This window comes from Bactrocera latifrons, unplaced genomic scaffold (assembly GCF_001853355.1).
Source record: "Bactrocera latifrons isolate USDA-ARS-PBARC rearing strain unplaced genomic scaffold, ASM185335v1 scaffold_54, whole genome shotgun sequence".
NCBI classification, from domain to species: domain Eukaryota; kingdom Metazoa; phylum Arthropoda; class Insecta; order Diptera; family Tephritidae; genus Bactrocera; species Bactrocera latifrons.
The window spans coordinates 907,942-930,793 of record NW_017537201.1 but is presented as its reverse complement, the minus strand read 5'-3'; the positions used below and the strand labels follow the sequence as shown (position 1 = coordinate 930,793).

Sequence of the window (22,852 nt, the reverse complement as noted above, 5' to 3'; positions counted from 1 at the left end):
CAACATTTTTATATACATAAATACATATGCTCTTTCAATTACTCTGAATAAGTTCTGAAATCCAATGTGCTTTTCTTCTGTCTCACGATAGCGGGACAGTTAAAATTATCACCTTACCTCCCCATCCTCCAAACAATTTTAGCAATTTCATCCGTCAAGACTTGGAGTTTCGGACTAAAGACGGTCAGAACCTCCAAAACTAGGGGCAGGCGTACTCTGGTGAGAGTAGAGAGCTCAATAGACGTCTTGCGATGTATCCTAACCCTAAACGATCTGCCAATTTCGCTCGTAATGGCAGCAGATTAGCGCTTACTGGGCTCATATAAGGCCTACAAGCCAACAGAAGACCCTTAGAATACAGCAGAACCCTCACTCAATGATAGAATATTTCTATGCAAGCTCATCACTCTTGGAATTCTCAATTTTTTTTATAAGACTACACTTCTTAAATTTCCACGAAGTTGTTAAATTGAATCGATAACTGGTTCAACACTCTTTAACCAGCTCGAGGATACATTGAATTGGCTAAAGCCAATGTCGTTGTGTACTGTCAGAGTAACCACTTTCTTCCAAGAAGGAGGCTGCACTTAATGACATTCACCTCTCCTTGAAAAACAGAGCAGTTGTTTAAAAGAATAAAACTGCGTATTATGCTGGAAAAGGCAGACGAGTTGGCCTGCCCGAGAGCAGCTGGGAACACAATTCCGCTAAGTTTCTCCCGTCGTTTCAGCTTCTTCAAGGGTTGTTTGAAGCAATGGACTTTAGAGGCATACCTCCAGTCTTGGAACACTAGCAACCAGTGCATATTTCATTCATACATTATGTTTCTTTGAGATATTCTTGATGTTGCACATCACAGAGCATCTACCCTTAAGAACCCACCTTCACAATATTGAAAGAATGGATTCCCAAGCCTTCAACTGGTAAAGCCGCAGATCTTTCACGGTTCGCAATGATCTCTCTTAAGAGACATTGGGCAGCTTGGGTGCAAATCTCAACTATTTTACTAAACCCATTGAGTTGCACGATGCCAAGCAAAAACAAAAAAAAAAAAAAAATACGCTTTAGCTTCGGCGTGTATCACCGGTGATACATCAGCATCTCAGGGTAGTTTTTTGTCATGATCATCGGTGATACACTGGCAGAGTAAGAAAAACAGAATAAGGCTCCCAGAGTTAAGTGTTCGCGTCCGTACGGCCAATGCCACTTGTTGTTGTCTGATTTTCCAGTTCCCAGCGTTTCCGTTAAAGCGGATGGATCCCATTTAAAACTTTTTTATCACTTGTACCAAGTTTTGTTGTTTCAAGAAAAAATCTGTGCGTCGGCCGGGAATCGAACCCGGATCAACTGCTTGGAAGGCAACTATGCTGACCATTACACCACCGACGCGAACAATTCCGAACAGCGGTTTGGTGCTTCATGTTTTATTAAGCTTAGTTAAATATTTATTTACACGAGTAAGTTATCACTAAGCCGAGCTTTCAAACTATTTGAAGTAGTTTAATTAGGAAAAACTATAACAAGAGTTTGCTAGAGATTTTACACTTGGAGTATGTCGTTTTGAAATGAGAAGGATTTGGAAATGAAATTCTAGTCTTATAGTCTGATCCTGTCTTAGGAGGGCCGTTTAAGGATACTGAATTATGTAAATAATATATTGTCGGCTCTTTTCTCTCAATGTCGCAGGTACATCATAGAACGGTAAGAGTTATACTGAAAAACTAGTTTGCACAGCAAAATGGTTAACTCCACAAATTACTTGGGTATTTTATTACATTTTAAGTTGTGATACGACACCGTGAAGGAATTTAAATAAATATTTTCCAAGTTATTTATATATATCTGGACAGGCATACAGGAGGTTCCATAACTGCCTGGTTCTTACTGCCAGTAATGGAACCATTGATATTCTATAAGATAACCAAGAGAAGTACAGTTCAAGAACAGAAATTAGAACAAAAAAAAAAAAAAAATTAATACTAGACATACAATTCAACTCAGATATTTTCCCTTAATTGAATGATATTTTCGCTCAAAAGCTTATAATATTTGAAAGCTCGAATAAAAGCCACCAAAAAGAAAAATTGTCTGTAACTATATACAGATCGAATATACTTTCAACTATTATTTTCCCAAAATTCAGACGAAAGCTCGCTTCGGACGAAAACTCTCTATTGTGGTATTAAAACTAACAGCCTGGCTCAATTATGAGACAACTGCCGCGCTTGGATAGATTTTTCCCGAACAATAAAAAGAAAACTGTGCGTCGGCCGGGAATCGAACCCGGATCAACTGCTTGGAAGGCAACTATGCTGACCATTACACCACCGATGCGCGTAAATTAGTTTGAACCAACAGCTTTGGTGTCTGGAATTTTTATAAAAATGTAATATATTTTTCTATTTACTTTGTAAATTATATATGCCGGAAATTTAAGGTCATTAAACAGTTGTCTAAATACAGACCTCGCTATTTACTTGAGAGTAATACTGAACTTCGTTAACTCGAATCATTATAATCCACAAAAACACTTCGAGTGTAGTTGGTACATGCACAAGTATTTGTTGAGCTCGACTGCTTATTCGACACTTAGAATACGAACTAGTAGGAGACAGACTAAGCTACATATGTATCTTCAAGGGTTATCTAATATCTTCCCAGTTAAAGAAAGTAAAATTCGTACAGACTAAGCTTTCCCACTAGTATTATTCTCCAAGCTAAGCAGAAGTCGCTGCGGCGCGCTTGCGAGTTCAAAGCATTGTGCAGTTCGTACGCAGCAGAGAAAACACGCACAAAACGAAACGAAACGAAATATGCGAATTTAAGCGTCAGCTGTCATGGCGGCGTGCAACGTGGGCCAACAATCATACAAACAAAACTCAAAACGATGCTTGCAACAAGGCGCTGCAGCCAAACTGCTAATGCGTTGCAATGCGGAGAGGAGAGTTCGGAGAGATGCGAAATGGTAGAGTTAGTGAGGTGTGGAGAACGCTCATAAACCTCAACGCATGCCTTTGCAGCGAATCATTTCTTGCTTGTAGAAGGATTAAGGTTACTCCAAGGATGCTAAAAGAGGAACAAGCGTCATATATACGTACATATATGAGCCCATATATGACTATTGCGTATGGAAGCAGCGCAAAAATGCCCAAAAGTGTCAAAAGAAAAGAGGAGCACTTGCTCGAAATTTTTATATGTATTGCCCGGTATGTACTATCTATGTATATACATATATGTAGATTATATATAAGACCGTATTTCTCTTGGCAATGTGGGTGTCGCAACAACAACAACCTTATTAGGTTTAACGCTGCCATCATTATCATCATTGCCGCCATCATCAGTGGAATTCATCAATCTTTGCCAAAAACTTGCGCCATCTATACAGGATCCTTCACTGCTTACATACAAATATACAAAAATATATACCTACATAGAGTGTAAATGCATTCTTCACAGCAGCCTTGTTGCTGTATTCTAAGGCGACGATGTGCTAGCTGAAAATGTGACGCGTCTGAAATGCAAAACATAAAAAACAATAATGAATTACAAAAAAAAAAAAAAAAACAAGTTGTAGCAGTAGGTTGCAAATTTCTCACATGCAAGTGTGGGTAGTTAGAAAAGTGCTATAAAGATTTGGTTAAAAAGAAACCTCTTGAGAAAATTGTTATAGTAACGTTGTTTTATTTTATGATAGTTGAAAAATACATATTAGCCAAAATTTCATCTTTTTAATAAAAAAAAATATCAATATTTTCTATACATATTTTCGATACATTTTGATAACATATATTTCTATCACTTACGTATTAAATGCAATAGTCGTCGAAGGCTCCTTTTTGAATAAAAATAGTAATATTTTATATTTTCGAAAAATTTGTATCGATAATTTTCGATAACATATTTTTATCGTTTCAATTTTAAATGCAATCGTCGTAATTTTAAAATGCTTTCGTTTTCATTATTATTGTTATCGGTTGCAAGTGTGGGTAGTACGAAATGTGATATGTAAGTCCAAGGATTTGGCGAAAGAAACCTCTTGAGAAATGTTTCGTAGCGCTAATTAGTTATATAATAGTTAAAAAAAAACATATTATTCAAAAGTGTTATATTTTAATAAAAATATCGATATTTTATATTTTCGATAAATGTATATCGATTATTTTCGATAATATATTTCTATATCGTTTCATTCTAGATTTTAAACGCAATCGTCGTTATTTAAGTATGCTCTTCTTTCAAGACAACAAAAAATTAGGTGTAGTACAGATAATTTATTTAGTAATAGTCGGAAAAAAATATATTTGCCAAAAATTCTTTTTTTTAAATAACGATAAGTTTATATTTCGATAAATTTATATCGATACTTTTTGACAACATATATTTTTATCGCTTGTATTTGAATTGCAATCGTCGTCAGCATTCTATTTTGTGTTTATTGTTTCAAATAAATGTTATCGATACGTTTAGTTCCAAATATTATAGTATGAAATACATAATTTTTCTACCAACATTTCGCTTACAGTATATATAAATTTGAAATGTAAAATGTATACTAAATTTCAAGCCCATAGCATATGAACCTTGATAAAATGTTATCGACTTAAATTATTATATTATTATTTCTTTTTTTTAATGATTTATTATTTAACACTTTTTCAAATATTTTAATTTTTATTTTAACGTACTGCTGTGTTCTTTCTATTATTTATTTAATCAATCATTAAATCAGTCAAAAATTACATTTTTGGTAATGATTAATATTTGTCATTCGATCATTTTATGCACCAGTACCACATAAACAATATATTTACATTTTGATGTTCAGTTTGTTTCCACAAATTTTAAAAAATGTATAGTTTTTTGAATTTCACGAAGCAATCAAGTTTATCGATAACTTTAAGTATAGGATATGTATTGAAAAAATTCTTTTAAATTTAAATTTTTCTGCATGACCCTTATTTTTCATTCTTGCTAAAATAAGTACATATGTATATGTATGTATTTGTAGACATACTTGTTGTAAAATATTCATTTAGGAACGGATCGCAACCCATTTCCACCCTGCTGCTTGTTAATGCGTCTACTTCTAGAACAATAGATAACCTCAATTTTCTTGGCACTCGCAACTTACGGTAAGCAGTTTTCCCCCTACGACTAAGTTTTACGGGTTTTCGTCACACGAATATTTTGTGCGCCTAAAAGTATGTTTTCATTATTTATTTGGTCTCAGCTCCTTGGGTTGATGCTATGAAGGTAGTGAAGGGAGAAAAAATGTGACAGTTAAATAGCAGGGATATTCTCATTCTACATATACATTCAATAATTGTTGCCTATATTTAGGCTACCAGACTATCTTTTTGATATTTTAAAGATTTTAAGCATTATGAATATATGTTGTGTCTTTGTAAAATATAATTTTTCGAAATTTGATAAGCAGTTGTATAAGTACATGTGAAATTGCGAAAGCTTAGACAACATGGTTAAGAATATAAATAATGTATAATATTTTAATATTTTAAACTACGTACTTTTATATAAAAATATTAAACAGAAAGGGCAAGTTTTATATTATGTTATTTATGTGTCCATGAGGCCTTTTTGGTTGGTATGTAGTGTTTAGAAGAACGCTAAAGCTTCTGAAAAGTTTACGAAAGCTCTGTGGAATGAGCTTTTCTTATTTAGAAAGCATTTTTATTTACAGCGCAGACAAAATTTTAATCTGTCTCAAATTCTTAAACATTAAGGAATATTTTCCTAAAATATATGAACTCTCAATGTTACAAAAAAAACAAAAAAACGAATTTCAAATAAAGCTTTTATTTTTTTGTTTTTAATTGTATAGTAAACAGCACAATGAAAGCATTGACGACGATAAATTAATGCATGGTTGGTAAGAAACGTTTGGAAGAGCACTAAAATGACCTAAAAGTTTAAGAAAGCTCTACAGGCAGAATGCTAATTAAATTAAATTTTAAAAAGGCTTAAAGAAATTACAATTTTTCTTTCATTTTGTTCAAGTACACTAGATATTTTCATAAAAATTTATAAAGAAAAGTTTTTAATTTTAGAAAAAAGCTTTGAGTGTCTAAAAAAGCTTTTCTTTTAAAACTTTGAACTTTGTTGTTTTTGGCTATATACTTCTCAAAATTAACGAAAGCTCAACCAGAAAAACTTACATTTTCTACAAAGAGTATCCTCGTACACATACATGGGAGCTTTATTCCTCCCACTTTAACATTCCATTAGCTGTAAGACCATATCTATCTATCTACACCCTAAATAGGAGTACCTATAGGATATCCTCTTTACTGACCACTCATTATTGATGTGGTAGTGTTGTTGCCCCGACTGCCACATGCACCAAAAAGCAACGTACAACAACAAAAACAACAAGTACACACAAATTGAGGAAAGGCCAAAACAAAAATACCCAATGTGCCGGAAAAATTCAAAAAAACAAAACCAAAAAGAATACTTGAAACGCCCATGCAATTCGCAGTTATGCGATTTTGCCATTTTCTCGACTTTTTTCCCAGCTCAGCATCCGTCAGACGCTCACAACGCTGTCTTGCCTCAACGGCCGAGTGCTGCGTTCTGTGCGCAGGACATGCACAAACAACATGAAATGGCATTAGCAACAACAACARCAGCAGCTATAATGTGTGTGGCATTCAGAAATTCTGTGTTGCAGCAAAGAAAGAAAAAACTAATTCGATTAATCATCAGCAACGGCGATGGGCTTTTTTGCGATTCACTTTCCGAAGGTATGCCTGCAGTTGCGCAGGTGTGTGTGTGTGTTTGTGCAACTGGGAATTCACATACATATAGGATGTTGCATAAAAAGGCGCAAACGAAGGCGCACACAGGARATCGCCTCCGACAGGATTCATTTGCGCCACTGCGCTGCAAAACTGCCACATGCGACCGCCACCCGTCTCCAGCTCAGCTTTATGCCTGCGGCAGCAGTACAGTTATTTGGTGGTGCGACGCATTTCGTGTGGCAAGTTTATGCTGGCATGTTCGTTCGATTGTCTGCCTATCGTTCGCGTGCAACCCCTTTGGCGCCCTCAGCCGCTGACGACGCAGCATACAAGCGAGTCATCAAGTTTTTATGCGTTTTACGTTTCGTGTTGCACTAACGACAGGCAGCACAGCCGAGGAGTAGCAACGGCAACAACAGGGCGTGTGTGCTAGGCAGCAATCTTGTTTGGGTGGCTGTGCAACTCTGCTTGTGCTCTTTTCAGCTCCGTGCCATACATCAGCAATATTAACAACAACAACAGCAGCGTCATATGTGCCACATGTGCATTTGTAAGCCAGTTGGATTTTCGCTTCTTCACTTTTGTTTTTCCTTTCCGAGTTTTAGAATTTCTTCGCATTTTCACAATTCTTTTTTTGCTTTTCTCGTTGTTTTTGCATCTACTCCTTTGCTGGATCACGGCTGGTGTGTGCGTTTGTCTGGCATCTCGGCGGGCATAAAATGAAAATTGGCAGCGGCCTTTGACCAGTGGTCACTTCCGCTGAGTTTTTTTTTTGCGCTCCTTGCCCGAGTCGCATTGGTCCGTTCGGTTGGTTGAGTTGTCGGCGCCTTGTTCGTCCTTTTTGCACCGCTCTGCTCGCCTGCTTGATGCATATTCATTATTTACTTTGTCATCCGTGGCGCCACATACGCGCACACTTGTAGGTAGGCAGTTGCGTTTCGGTGCGCAGTTTCGGCGTTTTTTATTCGGTTCATAGTTAACCGTAAATTCGCAACGGTGGTAGAGTTGCTTTTGTCTTCGGATGTGTGGATTTTTTCTTTCATTTTTGGAGAAAACTATTTGCATTTTGCCTACGGGATCACTTTATCTTCCGATGGTTTAATCAGTTTTAAGGATTAGGTTTTTAGTCTGCTTCACGTCGAGATTTTTTACACATTTTCGTATTTATGTTCCTTCATTTAGCAATATATGTGTTCGAATAATGAATATGTGTGTGAGTAGAAGGCGATATTTCACATTGCTTTGATTATAAATACTTCGAGTAAACTCTGACGAGGTCCTATAATTATAATAAAGGTTGGCTGAATCATCCCATATTGGTAAATATCTAAAATCTCTTAAGAAACTTCTAACTAAGCCTCATTACCTAAACATTTCTTCCTAAGGTAATTTTGTCTACTTCTTTATTGGCGTGGACACCGCTTACGCGGTTATTGCCAAGTTTACAACAGCCTTCGTCCTTTGGGCTGTTTGGCGCCAATCTGATATTCCATGTGTAGCCAGGTCCTTCTGCATCTGGTCTGTCCAACGAAGTGGAGGTTTTCTTCTTTCTCTGCTCCACCTGTTGAGTACTGCGTCAAAGACTCTTAGAATATGTAGAAGTGCACGCATGTAAGGAAAGTTCTCTGAGCGCCACTCACTTGGTTGTGGCCTAAAACGATTCTTTTACATATGACAAACAACTCCTGGCCTTAGACCAAGTACTCTGGGTAGCCAAAAAATCTTCCATCCTTATTTCTAATTAATTAAGTAATCTTTATTTGCAGCTGTGGCGAATAATGTTATAGAGTATTTTTATTTCCTCGTTATGTTAGCTGTAAGTGTGTGTATACTTTTTTGGATCTATTTTATAGGTCCTTAGAAAGGCTGCTAACGTGGCTAACGTCTGCTGACGTCTGCTGCTATGTGGCTAAAAATAATCCTGGGACCGCGAAATCAAGTAATGGACAAATGAAGTTGGCCATAAAGTGAGCTTAAAGTCTTTCTACATATCTACGAATGTGGAAAAACTATTATCGAGAAAGCTATCACGGAGAATATATTGTCAGACAAGCTCGTCCGTTATAATTAAATGAACAATGGTACTGGTGTGGTTGTCACAAAAATAATTAGCATGTGCATAAAGGTTTCAATGGCAATTAGCTAACCGACCTCACGATTAAAAGGGATGAGTAATCAAGCCAATAGGACCGGAGCTGTTCTTCGTTGCGGACCTTAGATTAAGAAAGGGGCTACGAGAATTGTAAATTACCTGGAGAAATATCCATAGTCAATAAATGATCAAATTTTATTAGGAAGAGGTCGATAAAAAACAGTTCAAGACCCTAATTGTTTTCCCCAGGAACAAATCAAGGCAGTTAGTATGAGTTTACACAGGAGCAATTTCATATAGGTCTCTGCAGGGTAAGGTGTCATCTGCACAAATTAGGTAACTGTTGAACACAGCTGTGTCGATCAAAGACCAGATCATCCAACACTCGCAAAAAGAAGAAGTCAGGCTCCGGGCTGTACTTTTTAACCTTTACTAAGCCTTAACCTGGATTTAACTGTATATTTTGCATTCGATGTTATGGTCCTGCAGCCACTTCGAAGTTATTATCTCGAGAGTCTTGATGCGTCTGCTTAGATATCCCGTCTTTTCTCATATTCTACGATGAGCCAATTCCTACAGTAAGTCTTGATTACGTCGAAGACTTCGTCTAGCTGTGCTGTTCCTTTCTTAATATCACGCAGACATTCATTATTTGCGCAATACTCTTGCACTTCTCTAGGGATGCTTTTGCCCGTCTCATTTAGTTAATGTACTCTTGTTGCGGTGAGTTTTGATTTCCTTCTGTAGTGCCAACTGAGGAGCTTTACCCTTCTCCTTGTTATTCTAATGGTGCTTGTGTGGGCGGAGTTTCCTTTGAGGCTACCTTTTATCCAGTTTTGTCCGGTTGTTTCGGAGTGATGATGAGCATAAGGGATCTAAGTATCCTACTACTTCTAAGGAAGGCAGTCCCGTATTTTTCATATTATTTTATTATTCTTGTTGTTGGGGTTTTGTTGTTGTTTCGGTGGATCCATTTTTTTCTAGCGGGTCTCTGCTTCAAGTCGCCATCTCCGCACGTTGTAACAGTTGCCCATTATGAAGCCCATCTTTAACAAGCAGCGATGCCACGCGAGGGTCACAAGTCCTTATGGGAGCTTATGTTCAGAGCCAGGCCTCAACTGAAACTGTAAGGTCGAAAAAATTATGACGCCGTGCATTGAACGTACTTGAGGATCTACCAGTGTTTTAAGGAGACGGAGTTGAGAACACTATTAATCTGTCAGCCATTTCGCTAAGATGTCACTCTTATCTACTGAGGTGTTGGAATATTGCTCTCACCAGTCCTTTGTCAAACTAATTCGTTCCGGTTGTCTAGTACACTATAATCAGAATCTCACTGGCCTCGATTCTGATGGGCGCTTGCCAAGGGTTTTCGTCGACGTTTATGCTCATTTGGTGCTGATCGCTGTCTTATTCCATCACTTTGTTGCCCCCCTATTGTAGGTACGTTCGAACTCAGTGCTACGCCGGTGGGGTTTGTTTAATGGTGGTATCTTTTCGTCGGAGATTCATTGTGCGCATGAGGCGTCTTGAGCCAAAGCCATCCTCTCCTGCAGCTCTTGGTCGGGTACTATTTACTGCATTACCATTCGCAGGTACCGTACTTAGCATCGACCAGCTGTGACCCCGGTAGTAGCCTGAGCTCAGCCTTCTCCGATTTTAACTATCTTCCAATAAGACTGATATGAATACACATATACATACATACATACATATATATTCATATTTGTTTGTATTTATGTATTTTTTTCACGAACACGCTCATTAAGCGTTAATACATAATTAAGATTATTTTTTTCTGCCCGGCACTCATGTCCGTATAAACGCAAATAATTATTACCTCTTTAATTGATTACGTACAAGTTGTAACACAAGACGAGCAACAACAAATAACAATAAGAAAAACTTTGTTGCACGCAGCAAAATTACTTGCAGCACATGTAAATGCATTTGTGTGTATGTGTGAGTGTAGCAACGAACGAAACGCATAACAGAACGTCACATGCGCTGCAAATCTAAAAATCCACTGATATGTGGCATGCAACAGGCGCAATTCATGCATTTCTCATGTTCGCAGCACAGGCATTTATGTTGCTGCCGCTTTTTCTTGTAGTTGCTGCTGTTTGTGGTGTTGTTGCACAAACATATTTCCGCCTGGATTGAGTTATTAATTATACGCGCATAAATGCGTTGCAAACACCTTTGTCTCAGTATGCGCTCGCCTGTTGCAACTTGCGTCATTCGCACTGTTGCACGGTTGTAATGTTGCAACGCTGCGTTGCAGTGGCATGGACACGCGCATGGTTGTTGTGGCAACGCAACCGCCGCTGTAGGCTTGTCAGAAATGCTTCGCATTTCATTTGTTTCAACATTGTTTGCGCATAATTTGCACATTTTACACACTTCGACGGCGAGTGCGCCCCTTTCGCAACAAAACTTTGCAACTTTTTACGATGTACTTGTTATTGTTGTTGTGTGTTTGAAGAAAAATTACATTTTAATTGCGATGCGTGGTAAAGAGTGGCACATTTATGTAGTACAAACGGACAGTCATGAATATGGATGTGAGCTTCGTAGCCATATACAGGGTGTCTCGAGAAAAAGCTTGAAAGAACTTTTGTTCGCGGTGAGCTTTCTAGTGTCCTTTTTGGAGTTTTGTTCTGTTATCTTTCTTAGCAGCAACCTTCGTATAAACCAAAATATAGAACTAATCAACCGTCAGCTCCAAGTAAAGTATAAAATTTTCAGAGGATCCTACAACCAACACAATTCCAAAACTGCTTCCAAGGGACACAAAGGTATAATGTATTCGAATATGCAGGCATCCTCGGCAAACTAGTGGTTTGCGAGTGGTGAATCATTCCGCACTATCATACCTGAGAGTCCTACTGTCATGTTCTACCATTACGTGGCGACTTTAAACAAAATAATATATTATGTCATCTTCTCTATATTCCAAGATGACTGAGGAAAAAGAACTAAGAAGATATGAGACTTTAGACAAGAAATATATAATCTTTTCTTATTAGGGCAAGAGCCTTAATAGTTAGTACTTTCCAGTCTCCCAAAAATCAGTGTAAGAGAATATAGCATACAATTAATCCTAAGAAAAAATATAGACACTTCAAATTTAAAGAGGAATTTTTATTATTATTCGAAAGAATATTCGTTGGCATTTCTTTTTTAAAAATCATCCCTTTCAAATATTGGCTGCGGCTACGTCTCATGGTCCATCTGTTGACTCCAGTTTTCGATGATTCCATCGAGCATTTCGACTGGTAACTGGCGAAAGATATGGGATTGTTTGCATACACTTCAGATTCTACATATCCATACAGGAAAGAGTCTATCAGTGAGAAATCACACGCTCTTGGTGGCCAATCGATCGGAACGAGACGTGAAACTAACTGCTCACCGAAGTGTTCTCTCAATAAAACTATTGATTGATGCGATGTGGGGGAAGTGACGCCGTTTTAATGAAACCAGATGTCGCCGAGATCACGAGCTTCCATTCCAGACATCAAATAGTCGGTTATCGTTGCGCGATAACGGTCGCTACTGACGATTATAATCTCATCGGCATCATTTTTGAAGAAATAAGGACCGATGATTCCACCGACGCACAAACCACACCAAACCATTGTTTTTTCGGGATGAAATGGCGGGTATTGAATCTGTTCAGATTGCTCTTCGTCTCAAATACGGCAAATTTCGTTTGTTTATATACCTATTGAGCCAGAAAGAAGCCTCATCGCTAGACAAAACTTTGGCTCGAAAACGTCCAATAAAGTTAAGCAATATCGCTTGCTAAGTTCGAGCGGCTTCAATTCTTGCACAAGCTGTATTTTGTATGCTTCCAATCAAAGATCTCGACATAAAGTGCGATAAGTTGTCCGAGTTTACTCTTCACGGTCTCCTTTTGGAGCATTTATTATGTATATCAAATATACCAAGAACTCTATCATTCTGTAATGCTTTGAAGCGGACAGCATAGGTGTCCCATACAACGAACAAAAATATGTCACTACATTCGATGCACCCTGTATGCTACACCACAAACACTACTCATATGCAACTTTCCGCTTGCGATTTTCAGCTCACTTGCTCAATTTAACTCGCGCCACCATTTGTGGCATTGCAACAAGTGACTTCTACACTAGTTGTAATTTATAGCACATTATTTGCCCCTCATTATCTCCCACTTGTTGCTACAATTTGAAATTATGACCGAAATTAAACTATTATGGTATATCTGCGAGATAGACTACATTTGTTTATTACCTTGTCAATGTTAAGTGGCATTTAGTGCGTTGCATGTGCAACCACACACTCATACATATATTTTCATATATATACAGGTGTTGCAATTAATGATCCGACGGCGACGTGAGAAAAAAGAGAGATGACGTAATTAGAAGCGAAATAAATCAATAAATTTAAGAAGGTGTTGGGTTATTGCTGAAAAATGGGGGTCTCAAGTTAACGCCTCAGCGTCAAAAGTGCGTGTTGTTACGTGCTGAGCCGATAAATTACGTACGTTAATTAAGAAAACATGAGGACAGGGAATAAAAAGGGTAAGTTTTTACTATGTGACCCGATTAGTGGGAAAGATTACGATCATTTCTTACTGCTGGAAAGTGAAGTCAAATTGCGATGGAGCCTAAGGGCTCTATCCTATTTTTACATGATACTTTGAACGGTGTATATTTGGTTTGCCATAACAAAGTAACTTTGTGATATGCCATGTGTTGCTATTCTTCTGACCTGAGATGCTTCTCTAGCACACATTGCTTCAAAAAATCCTTGAAGAAGTTGAATGGTATGTGGTAGGGGAATTGTGCTCCCAGCTGCTCTCCAGTGTGTCAACTCGTCTACCATTCCCTTTGCTTTTATTACTACTTGAATGGGTGCTCATCCTAGTAAGAGTCTAGTTATTGGTTGTTTGCTTAACGTTTATTGTTGCTTCGCTGTCCACTAACATGTTTGTGGACTTGTTGGTTAGATCAGAAGCCTACTTAGCGAGCCCCTTACTACTTGAGACACTTTTGAAATCAGTCGGGATGCCTTACGACACAAACTTGTGGCCGAATTTGGCGGAGTTAATCTTCGACATAAAGCATTATAATTTTTATCTTCCACACATAGTTGCCATCTGCTGTACATTCAAAGAATGACAAGTGATTCAAAACCAAATGTTCATAGTTTTTTTTTTTGGTCTTTGAAGTATTGTAAGCTAATGTGAATGTCCGCTTATGGGAAATTTCACTGTTTAAGCATAATAGTTGATTTGGAAAAATAGAATTGCTACTAATTTAAAAAAGCGTAGTAAAATAAGTAATTTGAATGATGTTTTAATGAAATGCAGAATGCTTTAAATGAAAATTTTATTAAATATAATTTTATATTAGAGTTGCCAGACCTTCAAAAATGTTAAACAATTTTGATTTAGCGGAACTAACATATGAAATATTCTCTTTTGTTCATGTTTTTTTCTTTTTTGGAGGTTATTTTGATACGAATATTTTACTAACAGAGTTGCCAGAGTTTCTTCGTAGTAAATTAATTAAACAATAGATTTCTCGTAAGCTTATGCGTAAACACAATTGAATCGGAGAATATTACTTTAAATATATTTATTTTAATACAGCGTTGCCACCTTGAAGAAAATCAAGAAAAAATTAACAAAAAAATATTGTGAATTAAATTATTATTTTTTTTAACTTTGATAGTTACTAATTTTTTTAAAGTATTTTTTGTCCAGCGTTGCCACCTTAAAGGAAATGAACGAATAATATTTAATAAAAATTATTACGGATTAAAATATTTTTTTCTTTTTAATACTTTATTGTATACCAATTTTATTTAAAGTACTATTTATACAGCGTTGCCACCTTAAAGAAAATCAAAGAAAAAATTAAATAAAAATTGTCATGGTTTAAAATATTTTTTCTTTTTAATTTTTGATGGTATACTAATTTTTTATTTATACAGCATTGCCACCTTGAAATAAAAAAATAAATAAAATAAAAATTATTGTAGATTAGATTACTTTTTTTTTAATTTTTGACTGTATTCCAATTTTATGAGCAACCCTTACATTTGTGCTTTAAGAGACCCTTACTTACATGTACTTCTCTTTTCAAGTTCACCACGTGTACTTTTTACATTTCAATTCCATTAAGCTTAATTCCACATTTATCTCTGCCCAATACACAAACACGAATATTTAATGGTTTACAAGATGCCACAAACCGATAAACATGAAATCGCACAAAATTTGTCCTACGAGGGGCGCACATATACACAGATAAAAACTATAGGTATGTGGCAAAACAAAAAAAAAAAAAAATTAAACCGTTCAGCACAAGGAATCCCAAAAAAGTTGTATACACCTTCAGTACCTTCCACACACCTACATTACGAAAGTGGAAAGTGCAATAAAGCAGCGAGAGTTGCCCAAATGCGCTTGCAACAAAAGGCACAGCACCTGCGCGGTTGCCACTGACATTGCCACAACATTTGTTGCATCTACCTGCAGCGCATGCGTGCCTTGAGCTGCTGCCCCGTCAACGAAATGCAAACATTGCATGCCACCAATGCACACACATACTCACACGCGCACAGAAGCTGTGGCAGATACATCAGCGTCGCTGCCAATCGATGTGGCACGCACGCATCTCGAGTGGCTGCTGGCTGACTGTCAGCTACTGCGCAAAGTATAAGTTGTTAGTGGGGCTACCGAGCAGCTGACATGTGCCAGCCACTACCAACTGCATGCCACAATGCACGATCGAGTGTGTTGCCCACAGTTCAATTGCGAACTTTGATTAATTGCATTTCGGCATTTAATTGGTCGAATGTTATTAAGTTGTTCATAAATTCAATAAGAATGCGAATTGTTGCACTGCTCTTACTGTTCTTCGCACTGCGAACGCTGGAAGTTACCGTTGCGTGTGCATGCAACATGCTTGCGGCGGCGTGCAACGTTTTTCATGCCATTTCTCAGTTGATGCCTCATGTGCGCACTTAACAGCGTGCGAAATCCAGTTCCCGAAATGATTGAAGCCCCCAACTGTATTTGCCACAGAACGCAATGTGACTGCCACAAACAACAAACAACAAAAACCAAAACAACAACAGCCACATTGGCCGATTCATAAGCTTCAGTCAGTCACGCAGCTGAAATCGAGGCCTCACGGCCAGTTTTTTCATTTTGTTTCTTCATTGATGAGTGCGGGGCAAGCTGCTTGATAGCGTTCAAGGTATGCATGTAGCACCGGAGGCAAACGGCACGTTGTTTCCATGAAATCACCAATCAAATTCGCACATTCTGCGCATGCGCATGTGCAACATGCGCTTCTCATTGCGAAAAAAACACACCAACAACAACAGCAAATATTGAAAATAATATGTCTCTGTGCCACACGATCGACTGCGTTCGACTGTTTTGCATTTTTATTCCGTCGAATTCACCGAAAGGCATTTATTTGCTTTGCGTTTTTGCTCGCTGCCATGGATTCTGCGTTTCGAGGGTCCTTTCGCATGCGCAAAAGTCACGTGTTGCAAGTTGTATATTTACAAACATACATACATATGTGGTAGGCACTTGCATCAGACGGCTGCCACTTGTTGTAGAAATCAACAGCCAATGTGACCACCGGCTTAAAGTACACAGTCACACACACACACAGACACACACATCTTTACTTACATTTATATTTACAAAAACAGATATCTATACGCTCCCTTGCTATCGCCTGTTCTTTCTTCTGTCCGTCCATCCGTCCGTCGATCTTTCGTCGTGTTCATTAACGCTTCTTATTAAGCTTAAAGTACAACAACAACAACAACAGAGTTGGTGCCCTTTTATTGCCTTAGCTTTTGATTAAATGACCAGAGATTACGCAGAATTCTGCCACACAGTGTGTTGCAACTTGCTGCCATTTACATATGTACATACATATGTATATAACTACTAAGTGCATGCGTGCGAGTATTGATGACACAAATGAAGTGTGAAATTGTGACCGGATGGCTTATGTGTGCAACTATAGCTGTGCTTTTGTATTTAATTAATGATTGTTTGCTAAATCGTAAATAAATGGACACAGAAATATATATTATACCCTTCACAGTTGTATTTCTTATACCATAAAAGGTCTCCTTATGTTGATTTTGATCGCTTAGCTGTCAAGCTATGACTAGTTCTAATTGATCAATCGACAGGTGCAAAGCCTGAAATTATCGGCTCACCGAAGTGTTCTCTCAATACATTCACAAACCGCACCAAACTAATTTTGCTTTTTTTCACACCCGTTAATTCGGAAATGGGCCTCATCACTGAACAAAATTTGGCTCGAAAACGTCAGATTTTCTTGGAACTATTCAAGATTCAATAGAGCGAAGTGATGTCGCTCGGTAAGGTCGGCTTCAGTTCTTGTACCAGCTGCATTTTATACGCTATCAATTTAAGATCTCGGCGTAAAATGTACCAAGTCGTTCCATAGGTCAATCCTAGTTGTTATGAACGGCGGCATATAGACTCTCAGCTACGTCTGCTTTATTTTCTTCACTTCATGCTGGACATGGTCTATTCAGCCGAATGTTATCCACTAAAAAATGCTGCGTCTCAAGGTGGGTGATGGCGTTACGAATTTTATGGTCGATTTTGGTGACCATAAGTTGAGTGAAGCGTATGAATTCTTTACAAAACTTGAATTTTCGTAATAAAGTTGAACGATTTGTATACGTTATTCAGGCGAAAGTCTTTCCATGACGAAATACCAAACAACACCGAACAAAAATAACATGACAGTGTAACACGGCTAATGTGTTTCCAAAAAGTACCTCTACCGTTAAAACGCAAGTGTCCGGAATATAAATCGAAAACTGAGAAATGTTTGAGTCTTACACTTCGCTTACCAGTAGGTATATCGCTTTTAGCTTTAAAAGTTCAAACTGTGAAGCTTTATATACCACAAGTGGGGGCAAAACTAATAGTTTTTGGAGACTTAGGAAACTGGAAACTATTTTTGAGTTATTTCCTAAACAATAAGAGTTGCCATAAAGAAAAGATATCAAGCAATTATTTTAGGTTATTGCCGACCAACTTTAACTCTACTATACATACAAGTATAATCAATAACTTTGTCTATAAAATATTTAGATGTTATACATTTTATGCTTAGTATGCGATCCCCTTATATTTACTATTTGAAAATAAATTTTCTTGGGATCAAAAGTAAATTTTTAAATTGTATCCAAAGCAGTTTATGATTATACTATATTCATTCCGAAAAAATTCTTTCGGATTACAACAGCCGCATTGAGATTATTCAGAACATGTATAAAGAGAATCCCCTATTTCTGGAACAATATCAACCTACCGACACAATTAAAAACATTACTCAGAATTAAGAGTAAATTAAATATGTTGTTAATACCAAGAAACAGAAATATAGAGAAGACCAAACCTTTTTAAAGTTAAACAAAATACCAATTTTTTGTTTAATAAAACTTGCAATTTGACCTCAGTTTCGGCGTTACTCAACTCTCCTCAATACCATATAATACCGCCAAAAAGCACTATTTCCAAGGCATGAACCTGTGAACATTTCAGTGTACAATGGCTTTAAGATAGGTTAGTTTAGAACATGATTTCAGAACATGGCACTTAGAAATAATTGGCCTGATGAAAAATATTCCACTTTTAAAAGTTTCGAGAGTCCTTCATATATGTTTGCAAACGGTTCATGGGAACAGCAAAAAGTTTCTCCTTGGAACATGGAATCCGTATATGTATGTAGTGAGATGCCGGGCTGGTGAATATATGCAAATACATAATTATTTATGTTGATCTAATCTTACACTTCGAAGCTACTAACAACTAAATATGTACATATAGTTAGCAGTTCTAAAGGATCACTTCACTGCTATCAGTAACTGTTTATTTAGTAAACCTTTACCCTTCCAAATGAGTGTAAAATTAAATATAATAATATTCTAAAAATGATAAGAGCTTTCTGAATTGCAAAAGATGGATCATCAAGTTTTCATATAATTGTTGTTCTTAAAAAAGATTACTTCTAACGAGCAACACATAAAAACCATAAAATAAATTTTCGCTATTATATAATCACCCACCACTCTCGTACGCAATGCCTAGTATGCGCTTAGTGATACGCATAACTATTTTTAGACACCTGATTAGCTTCAAAGCAACAGCAATATATTATAATAATATAACAGCATTACTTACCTTTCGTACACATGCGCTCTCCAAAGAGTCGATAAGACAGTGCGCTCTTAAAGAGCTAAATGTTGGTTGAGCAGTGCCTTCATTTACTTTCGATTGGCAAAGCTGGTGGGGAGAGCGTAGTGTACAAGAGTAACAATAATTCAATAAATGCAGAGCTCGTTGGCTGGCTAACGGCAATTCTGTGTAATTTGCTCTAAAAATATTTGTATCTCCCATAGCCGTGATCGTCTAGTGGTTAGGACCCTACGTTGTGGCCGTAGTAACCCAGGTTCGAATCCTGGTCACGGCAATGTGTTCAAGTAGCGCATTGTCACGGAGGGAGACAACTTTTTTTTACTTTTAATTTAGAATTTATAAATTTGTTATAAGGAACAATTCAATAGTTTATGCATAAATCCCCAAATTTGATATTTGAGCTAACGACTCTGCTTTCGATATGTTAAGTTTTCTAATTGAGTATATCTTAGAAATAAATTTAACTCAACCGGAAGTTCTAACATCGTTATAATAGATATATATTGGTTTGAGAAATAAGAGTCCAGTCCGATTTAGCCCACATGTAGATAAGGGCTGCCTCGTATCAGAGGCATAATGATGTAAAGGAAGGTTTGGATGCTGTTAAAACTTCGTCTTTAAAACTCTCACCAAAGAATTACACATACTTATATTAATCGGTGAAGTCTTGAATAAGTTACAATCACATTTTTTGACTTATATTGAAGGTCATAAACATACAGTGGTACTCCAATATAACGAATGATATAATGTTGAGACCGTTCGTTAAACTGAAATATTCGTTATATCGGAAACGAAAACTAAATTAATATTGATACATAGTATATGTTTAAAAATAACTATTTATACATGAATTCATAAGCATTGGTTGAAATAAATACATATACAATAGAAAATGCATACAATAAAATTAATGAAAGTAGAATTCTATAACAAAAATATGAGCATTATTCAATTGAAAACAAATTTGTTATGCTCATTTGCTTTTGTGGGCGAGATATTTTGAGATCCTGTGCCTTTTGATGTAGGCTTTTCAATAAAAATATTTTTTCCTGTTCCACGTTGGTTTCTTCAGACCATTTGATACAATTCTCAAAGCAGTCGATGGCATCAGTATGCTTTATTAGCAACACAGCTACAATGYAGCGGTACCACCTTCCTCCTCTTCCGAAATTTCTAGCTAGTTCGTTTTCAGCACTCGGGTTCTCTTCTACAAGTACATTATCTAGACTGTTCCATGCTTCCAAATCATCTGTGTTGAAGTTTGTCTAAAATTTTATCTGATTATTAATTTAAATTGTTTCTACAAATGCATAAGTTAAACCGTACCTAGGGAAACATTTTATGGATAAGAGAAAGTGTGCTCTCCATAACAGAAAGGTCTTTTCTGAAACGCAAATCTGCTAGAGGTATATTGTCCTCATCATTTTCATCGTCAGGTGTGGTTTTATTAATTAAAATGTTTTTCCAACACTTCTGAAGAACAATCCCTGAAAATTTTTGCCAAGCTGCAGCAATGAGTTGAACTGCATTGAAAAGGGTGAGGTCCTTTAACGCTGTGTTTATATTTTCTTTTAGCACTACATTGCTCAGTAAAGAATTTCGGTAAAATATTTTGGTGACGAAAATCGCGTTATCCAGGAATAATATTGCTCGCTTTGGTAGATTTCGACTTTCAAGAAAATCTTATTATTATTTATTATTATTATAGTATTATTAAGGAGTATTAAGGTGAAAATTGTTGTAATATACAAACCTGAAGCACGAATTTACTAAAAAACCAGTTTTTAAAAATTTTGATATTCATTCACACGGATTTTGAGTGCGCATAGTCCACGGCAAGTGTTTTGTTTTTAAAGGAATGAGGRTTTTTTGATTTTCCTATTACAAGAGGCTTTAATTTCATTGTTCCCGTTGCATTTGAGCAGGCAAGAATTATAACTCTTCCAGTAAAGTCCAGTTTCATCAGCGTTGAAAACTGCATCAAGACTTATGTAATTTTTTACGATAATTTCATTTAATTTTTCTTTGAACGGTGCCACTAAATCAGCTTGGGAGGACAGTTTTTCGCCAGATTCTTTTAAAATTCTGATCCCAAACCGTTTTTTAAATTTACAAAACCGACTATTACTTGCCTTAAAATTTTCATTCTGATATTTTGTATTATGGATTTGCAAAGCTTTGGCTTTTAAAATATTGACGATTTTCGTCTCAATGTGCCATCATGTGTACACTTTTTATCACTTTCCGGTAATTTTTTAAAATTGTGCAAACACTGGATTTTGGAATACCATATTTCAAAGAGATTTCTTTCACCGTTTTCCCCTTTTTATTGTCGTCCATTATTTTTAATTTGTCACCCAAGCAAAGCCGTTTTCGAATTGAAGGCATTTTTAAATAATTTATGCGAACTCACAACTGATATTTCGCGCAATGAAGCGTGCATAAAAAAATAAATAGAATTCTTTAAAAAAAATAGCTCAATAATAACAAGAACTAACGGGTATTTAACTGCCTGCACTGTCTGTTGTTATAATACAACCAAAACAAAATACAAACGCCATACATTCCTAATATCGAGTTCATCCAATTTCCAGCTTTCGTTATATAGAGTCATCAATGGATTGAAAAAAAGCGTTCGTTATATTGAACATTCGTTATATCGGCGTTCGTTATACTGGAGCACCACTGTATATCCCACAGTTTCCAGTATTACACCGTTGTCTTGAACAATAGGTCGTGTCAAATTTAGTGTGATAGCTTCACTAAATTTGTCAAATTTAGTGTGATATTTTCACTAAATTTGACAAAAATGAAAAAGTTTTTCATACAAGAACAGGATTCCGAAAGTTCAGTTTGTTTGAGAACTATATATTATGTATAATGGTCTGATAGATATATTAGATAGAAAAGGACGTGTGCAAAATTTCAGAGCAATATCTCAATAACTGGGGAACTAGCTCGCGTATGTTCAGGCGAATATCTCTAACTCGAGTCAGCTCGTCATGCTGACCGTTTACCATATAACGGATGATCCAAGCAGAGATACTTTCTTCAATAGGCTTTTTAGGACAGATCACGAGTGAGTCGTGTCAAACTGTCATGTTATTTTTGTTCAGTATTGTTTGGCATTTCATCGTGGAAAAACTTACACCTGAACAAGGTTTAGCAATCGTTCAACTTTTTTACGAAAATTTACGTTCTGTAAAGAATATGTTCGTTCAACTTATGGTCAATAAAATTGGCGTACTACGCGTACTATTCGCAACACCATCACCCATCTTGAGACCCAGTATTCATTATGGCATCATATTCGACCAAATAAACCGTCTACAGCATGCAGTGAAAAAAAAAATATAGCACCCGAGCTGAGAATGTACACGAAGACTGTAGACAGTTGATTCGGCGCCATTCGCAAAAATTTGGATTGACGTATGGAACGAATTGGCGCATTTTACGTGGTGGTCTTAAATTGAAGGCGTACAAAATAGAGCCTGTGCAAGAACTTAAGCCGTTCGACCTTCCCAAGCGATCTCGCTTCTCTCTACGGGCTCTTGAAAGGCCAAATTTTGTTCAGCGATGAAGTCCATCTCTGGCTCAATGAATATCTAAACAAGCGAAATTGTCGCATTTGGGACGAAGAGCAACCCGAAGAGATTCTAGAGCTGCCATTTTATCCAGAAGAATCACCGGTTTGATGTCATTTGTGTGCCGGTGGCATCA

At 36.8% G+C, this 22,852-nt stretch overlaps 3 non-coding genes across 3 annotated transcripts; 1 reads left to right on the top strand and 2 right to left on the bottom strand.

Moving 5' to 3' along the window:
* Window positions 1–1,317: 1,317 nt before the first annotated feature.
* Window positions 1,318–1,389, bottom strand: Trnag-ucc. Its single transcript has one exon. It is a non-coding gene; the product is annotated as a tRNA-Gly (tRNA).
* Window positions 1,390–2,262: 873 nt separating this feature from the next.
* On the bottom strand, window positions 2,263–2,334 carry Trnag-ucc. The gene has a single exon. It is a non-coding gene; the product is annotated as a tRNA-Gly (tRNA).
* Window positions 2,335–19,331: 16,997 nt separating this feature from the next.
* Trnah-gug lies at window positions 19,332–19,403 on the top strand. The gene has a single exon. It is a non-coding gene; the product is annotated as a tRNA-His (tRNA).
* The last annotated feature ends 3,449 nt before the right edge of the window (window positions 19,404–22,852 follow it).